Source organism: Nematostella vectensis, chromosome 8 (genome assembly GCF_932526225.1).
Source record: "Nematostella vectensis chromosome 8, jaNemVect1.1, whole genome shotgun sequence".
Lineage (NCBI taxonomy): Eukaryota > Metazoa > Cnidaria > Anthozoa > Actiniaria > Edwardsiidae > Nematostella > Nematostella vectensis.
In genome coordinates this window covers 8,354,470-8,370,348 of record NC_064041.1, presented here as the reverse complement: position 1 = coordinate 8,370,348, position 15,879 = coordinate 8,354,470, and the positions used below count along the sequence as shown (strand labels likewise).

The 15,879-nt window shown below is 40.3% G+C and overlaps 23 non-coding genes across 23 annotated transcripts; all 23 read right to left on the bottom strand.

Moving 5' to 3' along the window:
* Window positions 1-1,205: 1,205 nt before the first annotated feature.
* On the bottom strand, window positions 1,206-1,276 carry Trnag-gcc. Its single transcript has one exon. It is a non-coding gene; the product is annotated as a tRNA-Gly (tRNA).
* Window positions 1,277-2,039: 763 nt separating this feature from the next.
* Trnag-gcc lies at window positions 2,040-2,110 on the bottom strand. Its single transcript has one exon. It is a non-coding gene; the product is annotated as a tRNA-Gly (tRNA).
* Window positions 2,111-2,873: 763 nt separating this feature from the next.
* Trnag-gcc lies at window positions 2,874-2,944 on the bottom strand. The gene has a single exon. It is a non-coding gene; the product is annotated as a tRNA-Gly (tRNA).
* Window positions 2,945-3,655: 711 nt separating this feature from the next.
* Window positions 3,656-3,726, bottom strand: Trnag-gcc. The gene has a single exon. It is a non-coding gene; the product is annotated as a tRNA-Gly (tRNA).
* Window positions 3,727-4,599: 873 nt separating this feature from the next.
* On the bottom strand, window positions 4,600-4,672 carry Trnaa-agc. Its single transcript has one exon. It is a non-coding gene; the product is annotated as a tRNA-Ala (tRNA).
* A 492-nt stretch (window positions 4,673-5,164) lies between these two features.
* Window positions 5,165-5,235, bottom strand: Trnag-gcc. Its single transcript has one exon. It is a non-coding gene; the product is annotated as a tRNA-Gly (tRNA).
* Window positions 5,236-5,762: 527 nt separating this feature from the next.
* Window positions 5,763-5,834, bottom strand: Trnak-cuu. Its single transcript has one exon. It is a non-coding gene; the product is annotated as a tRNA-Lys (tRNA).
* Window positions 5,835-6,108: 274 nt separating this feature from the next.
* On the bottom strand, window positions 6,109-6,181 carry Trnaa-agc. The gene has a single exon. It is a non-coding gene; the product is annotated as a tRNA-Ala (tRNA).
* A 1,167-nt stretch (window positions 6,182-7,348) lies between these two features.
* On the bottom strand, window positions 7,349-7,419 carry Trnag-gcc. Its single transcript has one exon. It is a non-coding gene; the product is annotated as a tRNA-Gly (tRNA).
* A 763-nt stretch (window positions 7,420-8,182) lies between these two features.
* On the bottom strand, window positions 8,183-8,253 carry Trnag-gcc. The gene has a single exon. It is a non-coding gene; the product is annotated as a tRNA-Gly (tRNA).
* Window positions 8,254-8,452: 199 nt separating this feature from the next.
* Window positions 8,453-8,525, bottom strand: Trnaa-agc. The gene has a single exon. It is a non-coding gene; the product is annotated as a tRNA-Ala (tRNA).
* A 492-nt stretch (window positions 8,526-9,017) lies between these two features.
* Trnag-gcc lies at window positions 9,018-9,088 on the bottom strand. The gene has a single exon. It is a non-coding gene; the product is annotated as a tRNA-Gly (tRNA).
* A 199-nt stretch (window positions 9,089-9,287) lies between these two features.
* Window positions 9,288-9,360, bottom strand: Trnaa-agc. The gene has a single exon. It is a non-coding gene; the product is annotated as a tRNA-Ala (tRNA).
* A 492-nt stretch (window positions 9,361-9,852) lies between these two features.
* On the bottom strand, window positions 9,853-9,923 carry Trnag-gcc. Its single transcript has one exon. It is a non-coding gene; the product is annotated as a tRNA-Gly (tRNA).
* An 870-nt stretch (window positions 9,924-10,793) lies between these two features.
* Trnaa-agc lies at window positions 10,794-10,866 on the bottom strand. The gene has a single exon. It is a non-coding gene; the product is annotated as a tRNA-Ala (tRNA).
* Window positions 10,867-11,358: 492 nt separating this feature from the next.
* On the bottom strand, window positions 11,359-11,429 carry Trnag-gcc. The gene has a single exon. It is a non-coding gene; the product is annotated as a tRNA-Gly (tRNA).
* An 870-nt stretch (window positions 11,430-12,299) lies between these two features.
* Window positions 12,300-12,372, bottom strand: Trnaa-agc. The gene has a single exon. It is a non-coding gene; the product is annotated as a tRNA-Ala (tRNA).
* A 601-nt stretch (window positions 12,373-12,973) lies between these two features.
* On the bottom strand, window positions 12,974-13,046 carry Trnaa-agc. The gene has a single exon. It is a non-coding gene; the product is annotated as a tRNA-Ala (tRNA).
* A 493-nt stretch (window positions 13,047-13,539) lies between these two features.
* On the bottom strand, window positions 13,540-13,610 carry Trnag-gcc. Its single transcript has one exon. It is a non-coding gene; the product is annotated as a tRNA-Gly (tRNA).
* Window positions 13,611-13,809: 199 nt separating this feature from the next.
* Window positions 13,810-13,882, bottom strand: Trnaa-agc. The gene has a single exon. It is a non-coding gene; the product is annotated as a tRNA-Ala (tRNA).
* Window positions 13,883-14,374: 492 nt separating this feature from the next.
* On the bottom strand, window positions 14,375-14,445 carry Trnag-gcc. Its single transcript has one exon. It is a non-coding gene; the product is annotated as a tRNA-Gly (tRNA).
* Window positions 14,446-14,644: 199 nt separating this feature from the next.
* Trnaa-agc lies at window positions 14,645-14,717 on the bottom strand. The gene has a single exon. It is a non-coding gene; the product is annotated as a tRNA-Ala (tRNA).
* Window positions 14,718-15,209: 492 nt separating this feature from the next.
* Window positions 15,210-15,280, bottom strand: Trnag-gcc. The gene has a single exon. It is a non-coding gene; the product is annotated as a tRNA-Gly (tRNA).
* Between the last annotated feature and the right edge of the window lie 599 nt (window positions 15,281-15,879).

Genomic DNA, 15,879 nt, shown 5'->3' with positions numbered 1-15,879 from the left:
CGCATGCTAAGTGGGCGCTCTACCATTTGAGCTAATCCCCCAGTAATCAGAACTAAACCACATGAAGCTGCATATGGCTGATTCTGAACTGTTTTCCAGGATATTTAAATACAAACGCAAAATCATAAAGACACATTGAAAACAATCAAACAAAGTTTTTAGCTTGCAAGAGAGTCTCTATAATTTTGCGCGAGTAGTTTTGAAATTTTGTACAAACACAATCTTTTTTGGCTCGAATACAATTGCTAATGTTTGTAAATCTTCTTGATATCAGCGCCAAAAAAATGACGCACCTCTAGCAGAGCAAGGTTTCGATCCTCGGACCTCTGAGTTATGGGCCCAGCACGCTTCCACTGTGCCACTCTGCTAACCATTGAAGCCTTTGGAAGGAAAATAGGGCCTTCCGCGTGGCAGGCGAGAATTCTACCACTGAACCACCAGTGCCTTCCTGTTTAGCAGCAGAATATTTCCAGATACAGTACAAAATAAATTCGTGTCGATTTGATTGATAAGACCTGTCTTCTGAGGTGGTTGAAAATCAAATTCTAAAACACTTTTTATTATTCCAATAGGCATTATTTGCACTCTAACTTAGTCGAAATTGCCTAAAAAATGGATTTCTCTTTACCAAGCGAAAAAATCTGGAGAATCCGTGTAACGATCCCGGTACCTCCCGCATGCTAAGCGGGCGCTCTACCATTTGAGCTAATCCCCCAGTAATCAGAACTAAACCACATAAAGCTGCATATGGCTGATTCTGAACTGTTTTCCAGGATATTTAAATACAAACGCAAAATCATAAAGACACATTGAAAACAATCAAACAAAGTTTTTAGCTTGCAAGAGAGTCTATAATTTTGCGCGAGTAGTTTTGAAATTTTGTACAAACACAATCTTTATTGGCTCGAATACAATTGCTAATGTGTTGTTTCTCTTCTTCATATCAGCGACAAAAAACTGACGCACCTCTAGCAGAGCAAGGTTTCGATCCTCGGACCTCTGGGTTATGGGCCAAGCACGCTTCCACTGCGCCACTCTGCTGACCACAGAAGCATTGGGGAGGAAATTCGGTTTTGTTTCTTGTGTTAAAGCTATGCTTTTAATCTACAGTTTACCGATTTAAGTACACAACACAGGAGTTTAATAGAAAATATAAGTACTGACATTTGCATTTGATGTTTTCCAGCCAAAAACAAAATAAACATTGCACTGGCCGGGAATAGAACCCGGGCCTCCCGCGTGGCAGGCGAGAATTCTACCACTGAACCACCAGTGCCTTCCTGTTTAGCAGCAGAATATTTCCAGATACAGTACAAAATAAATTCGTGTCGATTTGATTGATAAGACCTGTCTTCTGAGGTGGTTGAAAATCAAATTATTAAACGCTTTTTATTATTTCAATAGGCATTATTTGCACTCTAACTTAGTCGAAATTGCCTAAAAAATGGATTTCTCTTTACAAAGCGAAAAAATCTGGAGAATCAGGGTATCGATCCCGGTACCTCCCGCATGCTAAGCGGGCGCACTACCATTTGAGCTAATCCCCCAGTAATCAGAACTACACCACATGAAGCGGCATATGGCTGATTCTGAACTGCTTTCCAGGATATTTAAATGCAAACGCAAAATCATAAAGACACATTGAAATCAATAAAACAAAGTTTTTTGCTTGCTAGAGAGTCTCTATAATTTTGCGCGAGTAGTTTTGAAATTTTGTACATACACAATCTTTATTGGCTCGAATACAATTGCTAATGTTTTGTTTCTCTTCTTGATATCAGCGACAAAAAAATGACGCATCTGTAGCAGAGCAAGGTTTTGATCCCCGGATCTCTGGGTTATTGGCCCAGCACGCTTCCACTGCGCCACTCTGCTGACCACAGAAGCATTGGGGAGGAAATTCGGTTTTGTTTCTTGTGTTAAAGCTATGCTTTTAATCTACAGTTTACCGATTTAAGTACACAACACAGGAGTTTAATAGAAAATATAGGTACTGACATTTGCATTTGATGTTTTCCAGCCAAAAACAAAATAAACATTGCACTGGCCGGGAATCGAACCCGGGCCTCCCGCGTGGCAGGCGAGAATTCTACCACTGAACCACCAGTGCCTTCCTGTTTAGCAGCAGAATATTTCCAGATACAGTACAAAATAAATTCGTGTCGATTTGATTGATAAGACCTGTCTTCTGAGGTGGTTGAAAATCAAATTCTAAAACGCTTTTTATTATTCCAATAGGCATTATTTGCAGTCTAACTTAGTCGAAATTGCCTAAAAAATGGATTTCTCTTTACAAAGCGAAAAAATCTGGAGAATCCGGGTATCGATCCCAGTACCTCCCCCATGCTGAGCAAGCGCTCTACCATTTGAGCTAATCCCCCAGTAATCAGAACTAAACCACATGAAGCTGCATATGGCTGATTCTGAACTGCTTTCCAGAATATTTAAATACAAACGCAAAATCATAAAGACACATTAAAAACAATCAAACAAAGTTTTTTGCTTGCTAGAGAGTCTCTAAAATTTTGCGCAAGTAGTTTTGAAATTTTGTACAAACACAATCTTTATTTGCTCGAATACAATTGCTAATGTGTTGTTTCTCTTCTTGATATCAGCGACAAAAAACTGACGCACCTCTAGCAGAGCAAGGTTTCGATCCTCGGACCTCTGGGTTATGGGCCCAGCACGCTTCCACTGCGCCACTCTGCTAACGATTGAAGCCTTGGGGAAGAAATTCGGTTTTGTTTCTTGTGTTAAAGCTATGCTTTTAATTTGCAGTTTACCGATTTAAGTACACAACAGAGGAGTTTAATAGAAAATATAGATACTGACATTTGCATTTGATATTTTCCAGCAAAAAAAAAAATAAATATTGCTCTGGCCGGGAATCGAACCCGGGCCTCCCGCGTGGCAGGCAAGAATTCTACCACTGAACCACCAATGCTTTCCTGTTTAGCAGCAGAATATTTCCAGATACAGTACAAAATAAATTCGTGTCGATTTGATTGATAAGACCTGTCTTCTGAGGTGGTGGAAAATCAAATTCTTAAACGCTTTTTATTATTCCAATAGGCATTATTTGCACTCTAACTTAGTCGAAATTGCCTAAAAAATGGATTTCTCTTATACCAAGCGAAAAAATCTGGAGAATCCGGGTATCGATCCCGGTACCTCCCGCATACCACATGAAGCTGCATATGGCTGATTCTGAACTGCTTTCCAGGATATTTAAATACAAACGCAAAATCATAAAGACACGTTGAAAACAATCAAACAAAGTTTTTAGCTTGCAAGAGAGTCTCTATAATTTTGCGCGAGTAGTTTTGAAATTTTGTACAAACACAATCTTTATTGGCTCGAATACAATTGCTAATGTTTTGTTTCTCTTCTTGATATCAGCGACAAAAAAATGACGCACTTCTAGCAGAGCAAGGTTTCGATCCTCGGACCTCTGGGTTATGGGCCCAGCACGCTTCCACTGCGTCACTCTGCTAACGATTGAAGCCTTGAGGGAAATTCGGTTTTGTTTCTTGTGTTAAAGCTATGCTTTTAATTTGCAGTTTACCGATTTAAGTACACAACACAGGAGTTTAATAGAAAATATAGGTACTGACATTTGCATTTGATGTTTTCCAGCCAAAAACAAAATAAACATTGCACTGGCCGGGAATCGAACTTGGGCCTCCCGCGTGGCAGGCGAGAATTCTACCACTGAACCACCAGTGCCTTCCTGTTTAGCAGCAGAATATTTCCAGATAAAGTACAAAATAAATTCGTGTCGATTTGATTGATAAGACCTGTCTTATGAGGTGGTTGAAAATCAAATTCTAAAACGCTTTTTATTATTCCAATAGGCATTATTTGCAGTCTAACTTAGTCGAAATTGCCTAAAAAATGGATTTCTCTTTACCAAGCGAAAAAATCTGGAGAATCCGGGTATCGATCCCAGTACCTCCCCCATTCTGAGCAAGCGCTCTACCATTTGAGCTTATCCCCCAGTAATCAGAACTAAACCACATGAAGCTGCATATGGCTGATTCTGAACTGCTTTCCAGAATATTTAAATACAAACGCAAAATCATAAAGACACATTAAAAACAATCAAACAAAGTTTTTTGCTTGCTAGAGAGTCTCTAAAATTTTGCGCGAGTAGTTTTGAAATTTTGTACAAACACAATCTTTATTTGCTCGAATACAATTGCTAATGTGTTGTTTCTCTTCTTGATATCAGCGACAAAAAAATGACGCACCTCTAGCAGAGAAAGGTTTCGATCCTCGGACCTCTGGGTTATGGGCCCAGCACGCTTCCACTGCGCCACTCTGCTAACCATTGAAGCCTTTGGAAGGAAAATAGGGCCTCCCGCGTGGCAGGCGAGAATTCTACCACTGAACCACCAGTGCCTTCCTGTTTAGCAGCAGAATATTTCCAGATACAGTACAAAATAAATTCGTGTCGATTTGATTGATAAGACCTGTCTTCTGAGGTGGTTGAAAATCAAATTATTAAACGCTTTTTATTATTTCAATAGGCATTATTTGCACTCTAACTTAGTCGAAATTGCCTAAAAAATGGATTTCTCTTTACAAAGCGAAAAAATCTGGAGAATCCGGGTATCGATCCCGGTACCTCCCGCATGCTAAGCGGGCGCTCTACCATTTGAGCTAATCCCCCAGTAATCAGAACTACACCACATGAAGCGGCATATGGCTGATTCTGAACTGCTTTCCAGGATATTTAAATACAAACGCAAAATCATAAAGACACATTGAAATCAATAAAACAAAGTTTTTTGCTTGCTAGAGAGTCTCTATAATTTTGCGCGAGTAGTTTTGAAATTTTGTACATACACAATCTTTATTGGCTCGAATACAATTGCTAATGTTTTGTTTCTCTTCTTGATATCAGCGACAAAAAAATGACGCACCTCTAGCAGAGCAAGGTTTCGATCCCCGGACCTCTGGGTTATGGGCCCAGCACGCTTCCACTGCGCCACTCTGCTGACCACAGAAGCATTGGGGAGGAAATTCGGTTTTGTTTCTTGTGTTAAAGCTATGCTTTTAATCTACAGTTTACCGATTTAAGTACACAACACAGGAGTTTAATAGAAAATATAGGTACTGACATTTGCATTTGATGTTTTCCAGCCAAAAACAAAATAAACATTGCACTGGCCGGGAATCGAACCCGGGCCTCCCGCGTGGCAGGCGAGAATTCTACCACTGAACCACCAGTGCCTTCCTGTTTAGCTGCAGAATATTTCAAGATACAGTACAAAATAAATTCGTGTCGATTTGATTGATAAGACCTGTCTTCTGAGGTGGTTGAAAATCAAATTCTAAAACGCTTTTTATTATTCCAATAGGCATTATTTGCACTCTAACTTAGTCGAAATTGCCTAAAAAATGGATTCCTCTTTACCAAGCGAAAAAATCTGGAGAATCCGGGTATCGATCCCAGTACCTCCCCCATGCTGAGCAAGAGCTCTAGCATTTGAGCTAATCCCCCAGTAATCAGAACTAAACCACATGAAGCTACATATGGCTGATTCTGAACTGCTTTCCAGAATATTTAAATACAAACGCAAAATCATAAAGACACATTAAAAACAATCAAACAAAGTTTTTTGCTTGCTAGAGAATCTCTATAATTTTGCGCGAGTAGTTTTGAAATTTTGTACATACACAATCTTTATTTGCTCGAATACAATTGCTAATGTGTTGTTTCTCTTCTTGATATCAGCGACAAAAAACTGACGCACCTCTAGCAGAGCAAGGTTTCGATCCTCGGACCTCTGGGTTAAGGGCCCAGCACGCTTCCACTGCGCCACTCTGCTAACCATTGAAGCCTTTGGAAGGAAAATCGGGCCTCCCGCGTGGCAGGCGAGAATTCTACCACTGAACCACCAGTGCCTTCCTGTTTAGCAGCAGAATATTTCCAGATACAGTACAAAATAAATTCGTGTCGATTTGATTGATAAGACCTGTCTTCTGAGGTGGTTGAAAATCAAATTCTAAAACGCTTTTTATTATTCCAATAGGCATTATTTGAACTCTAACTTAGTCGAAATTGCCTAAAAAATGGATTTCTCTTTACCAAGCGAAAAAATCTGGAGAATCCGGGTATCGATCCCGGTACCTCCCGCATGCTAAGCGGGCGCTCTACCATTTGAGCTAATCCCCCAGTAATCAGAACTAAACCACATGAAGCTGCATATGGCTGATTCTGAACTGTTTTCCAGGATATTTAACTACAAACGCAAAATCATAAAGACACATTGAAAACAATCAAACAAAGTTTTTAGCTTGCAAGAGAGTCTCTATAATTTTGCGCGAGTAGTTTTGAAATTTTGTACAAACACAATCTTTTTTGGCTCGAATACAATTGCTAATGTTTGTAAATCTTCTTGATATCAGCGCCAAAAAAATGACGCACCTCTAGCAGAGCAAGGGTTCGATCCTCGGACCTCTGGGTTATGGGCCCAGCACGCTTCCACTGCGCCACTCTGCTAACCATTGAAGCCTTTGGAAGGAAAATCGGGCCTCCCGCGTGGCAGGCGAGAATTCTACCACTGAACCACCAGTGCCTTCCTGTTTAGCAGCAGAATATTTCCAGATACAGTACAAAATAAATTCGTGTCGATTTGATTGATAAGACCTGTCTTCTGAGGTGGTTGAAAATCAAATTATTAAACGCTTTTTATTATTTCAATAGGCATTATTTGCACTCTAACTTAGTCGAAATTGCCTAAAAAATGGATTTCTCTTTACAAAGCGAAAAAATCTGGAGAATCCGGGTATCGATCCCGGTACCTCTCGCATGCTAAGCGGGAGCTCTACCATTTAAGCTAATCCCCCAGTAATCAGAACTAAACCACATGAAGATGCATATGGCTGATTCTGAACTGCTTTCCAGGATATTTAAATACAAACGCAAAATCATAAAGACACATTGAAATCAATAAAACAAAGTTTTTTGCTTGCTAGAGAGTCTCTATAATTTTGCGAGAGTAGTTTTGAAATTTTGTACATACACAATCTTTATTGGCTCGAATACAATTGCTAATGTTTTGTTTCTCTTCTTGATATCAGCGACAAAAAAAATGACGCACCTCTAGCAGAGCAAGGTTTCGATCCCCGGACCTCTGGGTTATGGGCCCAGCACGCTTCCACTGCGCCACTCTGCTGACCACAGAAGCATTGGGGAGGAAATTCGGTTTTGTTTCTTGTGTTAAAGCTATGCTTTTAATCTACAGTTTACCGATTTAAGTACACAACACAGGAGTTTAATAGAAAATATAGGTACTGACATTTGCATTTGATGTTTTCCAGCCAAAAACAAAATAAACATTGCACTGGCCGGGAATCGAACCCGGGCCTCCCGCGTGGCAGGCAAGAATTCTACCACTGAACCACCAGTGCCTTCCTGTTTAGCAGCAAAATATTTCCAGATACAGTACAAAATAAATTCGTGTCGATTTGATTGATAAGACCTGTCTTCTGAGGTGGTTGAAAATCAAATTCTAAAACGCTTTTTATTATTCCAATAGGCATTATTTGCAGTCTAACTTAGTCAAAATTGCCTAAAAAATGGATTTCTCTTTACCAAGCGAAAAAATCTGGAGAATCCGGGTATCGATCCCAGTACCTCCCCCATGCTGAGCAAGCGCTCTACCATTTGAGCTAATCCCCCAGTAATCAGAACTAAACCACATGAAGCTGCATATGGCTGATTCTGAACTGCTTTCCAGAATATTTAAATACAAACGCAAAATCATAGAGACACATTAAAAACAATCAAACAAAGTTTTTTGCTTGCTAGAGAGTCTCTAAAATTTTGCGCGAGTAGTTTTGAAATTTTGTACAAACACAATCTTTATTTGCTCGAATACAATTGCTAATTTGTTGTTTCTCTTCTTGATATCAGCGACAAAAAACTGACGCACCTCTAGCAGAGCAAGGTTTCGATCCTCGGACCTCTGGGTTATGGGCCAAGCACGCTTCCACTGCGCCACTCTGCTAACGATTGAAGCCTTGGGGAGGAAATTCGGTTTTGTTTCTTGTGTTAAAGCTATGCTTTTAATTTGCAGTTTACCGATTTAAGTACACAACACAGGAGTTTAAAAGAAAATATAGGTACTGACATTTGCATTTGATGTTTTCCAGCCAAAAACAAAATAAACATTGCACTGGCCGGGAATCGAACCCGGGCCTCCCGCGTGGCAGGCGAGAATTCTACCACTGAACCACCAGTGCCTTCCTGTTTAGCAGCAGAATATTTCCAGATACAGTACAAAATAAATTCGTGTCGATTTGATTGATAAGACCTGTCTTCTGAGGTGGTGGAAAATCAAATTCTTAAACGCTTTTTATTATTCCAATAGGCATTATTTGCACTCTAACTTAGTCGAAATTGCCTAAAAAATAGATTTCTCTTATACAAAGCGAAAATATCTGGAGAATCCGGGTATCGATCCCGGTACCTCCCGCATGCTAAGCGGGCGCTCTACCATTTGAGCTAATTCCCCAGTAATCAGAACTAAACCACATGAAGCTGCATATGGCTGATTCTGAACTGCTTTCCAGGATATTTAAATACAAACGCAAAATCATAAAGACACGTTGAAAACAATCAAACAAAGTTTTTAGCTTGCAAGAGAGTCTCTATAATTTTGCGCGAGTAGTTTTGAAATTTTGTACAAACACAATCTTTATTGGCTCGAATACAATTGCTAATGTTTTGTTTCTCTTCTTGATATCAGCGACAAAAAAATGACGCACTTCTAGCAGAGCAAGGTTTCGATCCTCGGACCTCTGGGTTATGGGCCCAGCACGCTTCCACTGCGCCACTCTGCTAACGATTGAAGCCTTGGGGAGGAAATTCGGTTTTGTTTCTTGTGTTAAAGCTATGCTTTTAATTTGCAGTTTACCGATTTAAGTACACAACACAGGAGTTTAAAAGAAAATATAGGTACTGACATTTGCATTTGATGTTTTCCAGCCAAAAACAAAATAAACATTGCACTGGCCGGGAATCGAACCCGGGCCTCCCGCGTGGCAGGCGAGAATTCTACCACTGAACCACCAGTGCCTTCCTGTTTAGCAGCAGAATATTTCCAGATACAGTACAAAATAAATTCGTGTCGATTTGATTGATAAGACCTGTCTTCTGAGGTGGTGGAAAATCAAATTCTTAAACGCTTTTTATTATTCCAATAGGCATTATTTGCACTCTAACTTAGTCGAAATTGCCTAAAAAATAGATTTCTCTTATACAAAGCGAAAATATCTGGAGAATCCGGGTATCGATCCCGGTACCTCCCGCATGCTAAGCGGGCGCTCTACCATTTGAGCTAATTCCCCAGTAATCAGAACTAAACCACATGAAGCTGCATATGGCTGATTCTGAACTGCTTTCCAGGATATTTAAATACAAACGCAAAATCATAAAGACACGTTGAAAACAATCAAACAAAGTTTTTAGCTTGCAAGAGAGTCTCTATAATTTTGCGCGAGTAGTTTTGAAATTTTGTACAAACACAATCTTTATTGGCTCGAATACAATTGCTAATGTTTTGTTTCTCTTCTTGATATCAGCGACAACAAAATGACGCACTTCTAGCAGAGCAAGGTTTCGATCCTCGGACCTCTGGGTTATGGGCCCAGCACGCTTCCACTGCGCCACTCTGCTAACGATTGAAGCCTTGGGGAGGAAATTCGGTTTTGTTTCTTGTGTTAAAGCTATGGTTTTAATTTGCAGTTTACCGATTTAAGTACACAACACAGGAGTTTAATAGAAAATATAGGTACTGACATTTGCATTTGATGTTTCCCAGCCAAAAACAAAATAAACATTGCACTGGCCGGGAATCGAACCCGGGCCTCCCGCGTGGCAGGCGAGAATTCTACCACTGAACCACCTGTGCCTTCCTGTTTAGCAGCAGAATATTTCCAGATACAGTACAAAATAAATTCGTGTCGATTTGATTGATAAGACCTGTCTTCTGAGGTGGTTGAAAATCAAATTCTAAAACGCTTTTTATTATTCCAATAGGCATTATTTGCACTCTAACTTAGTCGAAATTGCCTAAAAAATGGATTTCTCTTTACCAAGCGAAAAAATCTGGAGAATCAGGGTATCGATCCCGGTACCTCCCGCATGCTAAGCGGGCGCTCTACCATTTGAGCTAATCCCCCAGTAATCAGAACTAAACCACATGAAGCTGCATATGGCTGATTCTGAACTGTTTTCCAGGATATTTAACTACAAACGCAAAATCATAAAGACACATTGAAAACAATCAAACAAAGTTTTTAGCTTGCAAGAGAGTCTATAATTTTGCGCGAGTAGTTTTGATATTTTGTACAAACACAATCTTTTTTGGCTCGAATACAATTGCTAATGTTTGGAAATCTTCTTGATACCAGCGCCAAAAAAATGACGCACCTCTAGCAGAGCAAGGTTTCGATCCTCGGACCTCTGGGTTATGGGCCCAGCACGCTTCCACTGCGCCACTTGGCTAACCATTGAAGCCTTTGGAAGGAAAATCGGGCCTCCCGCGTGGCAGGCGAGAATTCTACCACTGAACCACCAGTGCCTTCCTGTTTAGCAGCAGAATATTTACAGATACAGTACAAAATAAATTCGTGTCGATTTGATTGATAAGACCTGTCTTCTGAGGTGGTGGAAAATCAAATTCTTAAACGCTTTTTATTATTCCAATAGGCATTTTTTGCACTCTAACTTAGTCGCAATTGCCTAAAAAATGGATTTCTCTTTACCAAGCGAAAAAATCTGGAGAATCCGGGTATCGATCCCGGTACCTCCCGCATGCTAAGCGGGCGCTCTACCATTTGAGCTAATTCCCCAGTAATCAGAACTAAAGCACATGAAGCTGCATATGGCTGATTCTGAACTGTTTTCCAGGATATTTAACTACAAACGCAAAATCATAAAGAAACATTGAAAACAATCGAACAAAGTTTTTAGCTTGCAAGAGAGTCTCTATAAGTTTGCGCGAGTAGTTTTGAAATTTTGTACAAACACAATCTTTATTGGCTCGAATACAATTGCTAATGTTTTGTTTCTCTTCTTGATATCAGCGACAACAAAATGACGCACTTCTAGCAGAGCAAGGTTTCGATCCTCGGACCTCTGGGTTATGGGCCCAGCACGCTTCCACTGCGCCACTCTGCTAACGATTGAAGCCTTGGGGAGGAAATTCGGTTTTGTTTCTTGTGTTAAAGCTATGGTTTTAATTTGCAGTTTACCGATTTAAGTACACAACACAGGAGTTTAATAGAAACTATAGGTACTGACATTTGCATTTGATGTTTCCCAGCCAAAAACAAAATAAACATTGCACTGGCCGGGAATCGAACCCGGGCCTCCCGCGTGGCAGGCGAGAATTCTACCACTGAACCACCTGTGCCTTCCTGTTTAGCAGCAGAATATTTCCAGATACAGTACAAAATAAATTCGTGTCGATTTGATTGATAAGACCTGTCTTCTGAGGTGGTTGAAAATCAAATTCTAAAACGCTTTTTATTATTCCAATAGGCATTATTTGCACTCTAACTTAGTCGAAATTGCCTAAAAAATGGATTTCTCTTTACCAAGCGAAAAAATCTGGAGAATCAGGGTATCGATCCCGGTACCTCCCGCATGCTAAGCGGGCGCTCTACCATTTGAGCTAATCCCCCAGTAATCAGAACTAAACCACATGAAGCTGCATATGGCTGATTCTGAACTGTTTTCCAGGATATTTAACTACAAACGCAAAATCATAAAGACACATTGAAAACAATCAAACAAAGTTTTTAGCTTGCAAGAGAGTCTATAATTTTGCGCGAGTAGTTTTGATATTTTGTACAAACACAATCTTTTTTGGCTCGAATACAATTGCTAATGTTTGGAAATCTTCTTGATACCAGCGCCAAAAAAATGACGCACCTCTAGCAGAGCAAGGTTTCGATCCTCGGACCTCTGGGTTATGGGCCCAGCACGCTTCCACTGCGCCACTTGGCTAACCATTGAAGCCTTTGGAAGGAAAATCGGGCCTCCCGCGTGGCAGGCGAGAATTCTACCACTGAACCACCAGTGCCTTCCTGTTTAGCAGCAGAATATTTCCAGATACAGTACAAAATAAATTCGTGTCGATTTGATTGATAAGACCTGTCTTCTGAGGTGGTGGAAAATCAAATTCTTAAACGCTTTTTATTATTCCAATAGGCATTATTTGCACTCTAACTTAGTCGCAATTGCCTAAAAAATGGATTTCTCTTTACCAAGCGAAAAAATCTGGAGAATCCGGGTATCGATCCCGGTACCTCCCGCATGCTAAGCGGGCGCTCTACCATTTGAGCTAATTCCCCAGTAATCAGAACTAAAGCACATGAAGCTGCATATGGCTGATTCTGAACTGTTTTCCAGGATATTTAACTACAAACGCAAAATCATAAAGACACATTGAAAACAATCGAACAAAGTTTTTAGCTTGCAAGAGAGTCTCTATAAGTTTGCGCGAGTAGTTTTGAAATTTTGTACAAACACAATCTTTTTTGGCTCGAATACAATTGCTAATGTTTGTAAATCTTCTTGATATCAGCGCCAAAAAAATGACGCACCTCTAGCAGAGCAAGGTTTCGATCCTCGGACCTCTGAGTTATGGGCCCTGCACGCTTCCACTGCGCCACTCTGCTAACCATTGAAGCCTTTGGAAGGAAAATCGGGCCTCCCGCGTGGCAGGCGAGAATTCTACCACTGAACCACCAGTGCCTTCCTGTTTAGCAGCAGAATATTTCCAGATACAGTACAAAATAAATTCGTGTCGATTTGATTGATAAGACCTGTCTTCTGAGGTGGTTGAAAATCAAATTATTAAACGCTTTTTATTATTTCAATAGGCATTATTTGCACTCTAACTTAGTCGAAATTGCCTAAAAAATGGATTTCTCTTTACAAAGCGAAAAAATCTGGAGAATCCGGGTATCGATCCCGGTACCTCCCGCATGCTAAGCGGGCGCTCTACCATTTGAGCTAATCCCCCAGTAATCAGAACTACACCACATGAAGCGGCATATGGCTGATTCTGAACTGCTTTCCAGGATATTTAAATACAAACGCAAAATCATAAAGACACATTGAAATCAATAAAACAAAGTTTTCTGCTTGCTAGAGAGTCTCTATAATTTTGCGAGAGTAGTTTTGAAATTTTGTACATACACAATCTTTATTGGCTCGAATACAATTGCTAATGTTTTGTTTCTCTTCTTGATATCAGCGACAAAAAAAATGACGCACCTCTAGCAGAGCAAGGTTTCGATCCCCGGACCTCTGGGTTATGGGCCCAGCACGCTTCCACTGCGCCACTCTGCTGACCACAGAAGCATTGGGGAAGAAATTCGGTTTTGTTTCTTGTGTTAAAGCTATGCTTTTAATCTACAGTTTACCGATTTAAGTACACAACACAGGAGTTTAATAGAAAATATAGGTACTGACATTTGCATTTGATGTTTTCCAGCCAAAAACAAAATAAACATTGCACTGGCCGGGAATCGAACCCGGGCCTCCCGCGTGGCAGGCGAGAATTCTACCACTGAACCACCAATGCCTTCCTGTTTAGCAGCAGAATATTTCCAGATACAGTACAAAATAAATTCGTGTCGATTTGATTGATAAGACCTGTCTTCTGAGGTGGTGGAAAATCGAATTCTTAAACGCTTTTTATTATTCCAATAGGCATTATTTGCACTCTAACTTAGTCGAAATTGCCTAAAAAATGGATTTCTCTTATATCAAGCGAAAAAATCTGGAGAATCCGGGTATCGATCCCGGTACCTCCCGCATGCTAAGCGGGCGCTCTACCATTTGAGCTAATTCCCCAGTAATCAGAACTAAACCACATGAAGCTGCATATGGCTGATTCTGAACTGCTTTCCAGGATATTTAAATACAAACGCAAAATCATAAAGACACGTTGAAAACAATCAAACAAAGTTTTTAGCTTGCAAGAGAGTCTCTATAATTTTGCGCGAGTAGTTTTGAAATTTTGTACAAACACAATCTTTATTGGCTCGAATACAATTGCTAATGTTTTGTTTCTCTTCTTGATATCAGCGACAAAAAAATGACGCACTTCTAGCAGAGCAAGGTTTCGATCCTCGGACCTCTGGGTTATGGGCCCAGCACGCTTCCACTGCGCCACTCTGCTAACAATTGAAGCATTGGGGAGGAAATTCGGTTTTGTTTCTTGTGTTAAAGCTATGCTTTTAATTTGCAGTTTACCGATTTAAGTACACAACACAGGAGTTTAAAAGAAAATATAGGTACTGACATTTGCATTTGATGTTTTCCAGCCAAAAACAAAATAAACATTGCACTGGCCGGGAATCGAACCCGGGCCTCCCGCGTGGCAGGCGAGAATTCTACCACTGAACCACCAGTGCCTTCCTGTTTAGCAGCAAAATATTTCCAGATACAGTACAAAATAAATTCGTGTCGATTTGATTGATAAGACCTGTCTTCTGAGGTGGTGGAAAATCAAATTCTTAAACGCTTTTTATTATTCCAATAGGCATTATTTGCACTCTAACTTAGTCGAAATTGCCTAAAAAATGGATTTCTCTTATACCAAGCGAAAATATCTGGAGAATCCGGGTATCGATCCCGGTACCTCCCGCATGCTAAGCGGGCGCTCTACCATTTGAGCTAATTCCCCAGTAATCAGAACTAAACCACATGAAGCTGCATATGGCTGATTCTGATTTGCTTTCCAGGATATTTAAATACAAACGCAAAATCATAAAGACACGTTGAAAACAATCAAACAAAGTCTTTAGCTTGCAAGAGAGTCTCTATAATTTTGCGCGAGTAGTTTTGAAATTTTGTACAAACACAATCTTTATTGGCTCGAATACAATTGCTAATGTTTTGTTTCTCTTCTTGATATCAGCGACAACAAAATGACGCACTTCTAGCAGAGCAAGGTTTCGATCCTCGGACCTCTGGGTTATGGGCCCAGCACGCTTCCACTGCGCCACTCTGCTAACGATTGAAGCCTTGGGGAGGAAATTCGGTTTTGTTTCTTGTGTTAAAGCTATGCTTTTAATTTGCAGTTTACCGATTTAAGTACACAACACAGGAGTTTAATAGAAAATATAGGTACTGACATTTGCATTTGATGTTTTCCAGCCAAAAACAAAATAAACATTGCACTGGCCGGGAATCGAACCCGGGCCTCCCGCGTGGCAGGCGAGAATTCTACCACTGAACCACCTGTGCCTTCCTGTTTAGCAGCAGAATATTTCCAGATACAGTACAAAATAAATTCGTGTCGATTTGATTGATAAGACCTGTCTTCTGAGGTGGTTGAAAATCAAATTCTAAAACGCTTTTTATTATTCCAATAGGCATTATTTGCACTCTAACTTAGTCGAAATTGCCTAAAAAATGGATTTCTCTTTACCAAGCGAAAAAATCTGGAGAATCAGGGTATCGATCCCGGTACCTCCCGCATGCTAAGCGGGCGCTCTACCATTTGAGCTAATTCCCCAGTAATCAGAACTAAACCACATGAAGCTGCATATGGCTGATTCTGAACTGTTTTCCAGGATATTTAACTACAAACGCAAAATCATAAAGACACATTGAAAACAATCAAACAAAGTTTTTAGCTTGCAAGAGAGTCTATAATTTTGCGCGAGTAGTTTTGATATTTTGTACAAACACAATCTTTTTTGGCTCGAATACAATTGCTAATGTTTGGAAATCTTCTTGATACCAGCGCCAAAAAAATGACGCACCTCTAGCAGAGCAAGGTTTCGATCCTCGGACCTCTGGGTTATGGGCCCAGCACGCTTCCACTGCGCCACTCGGCTAAC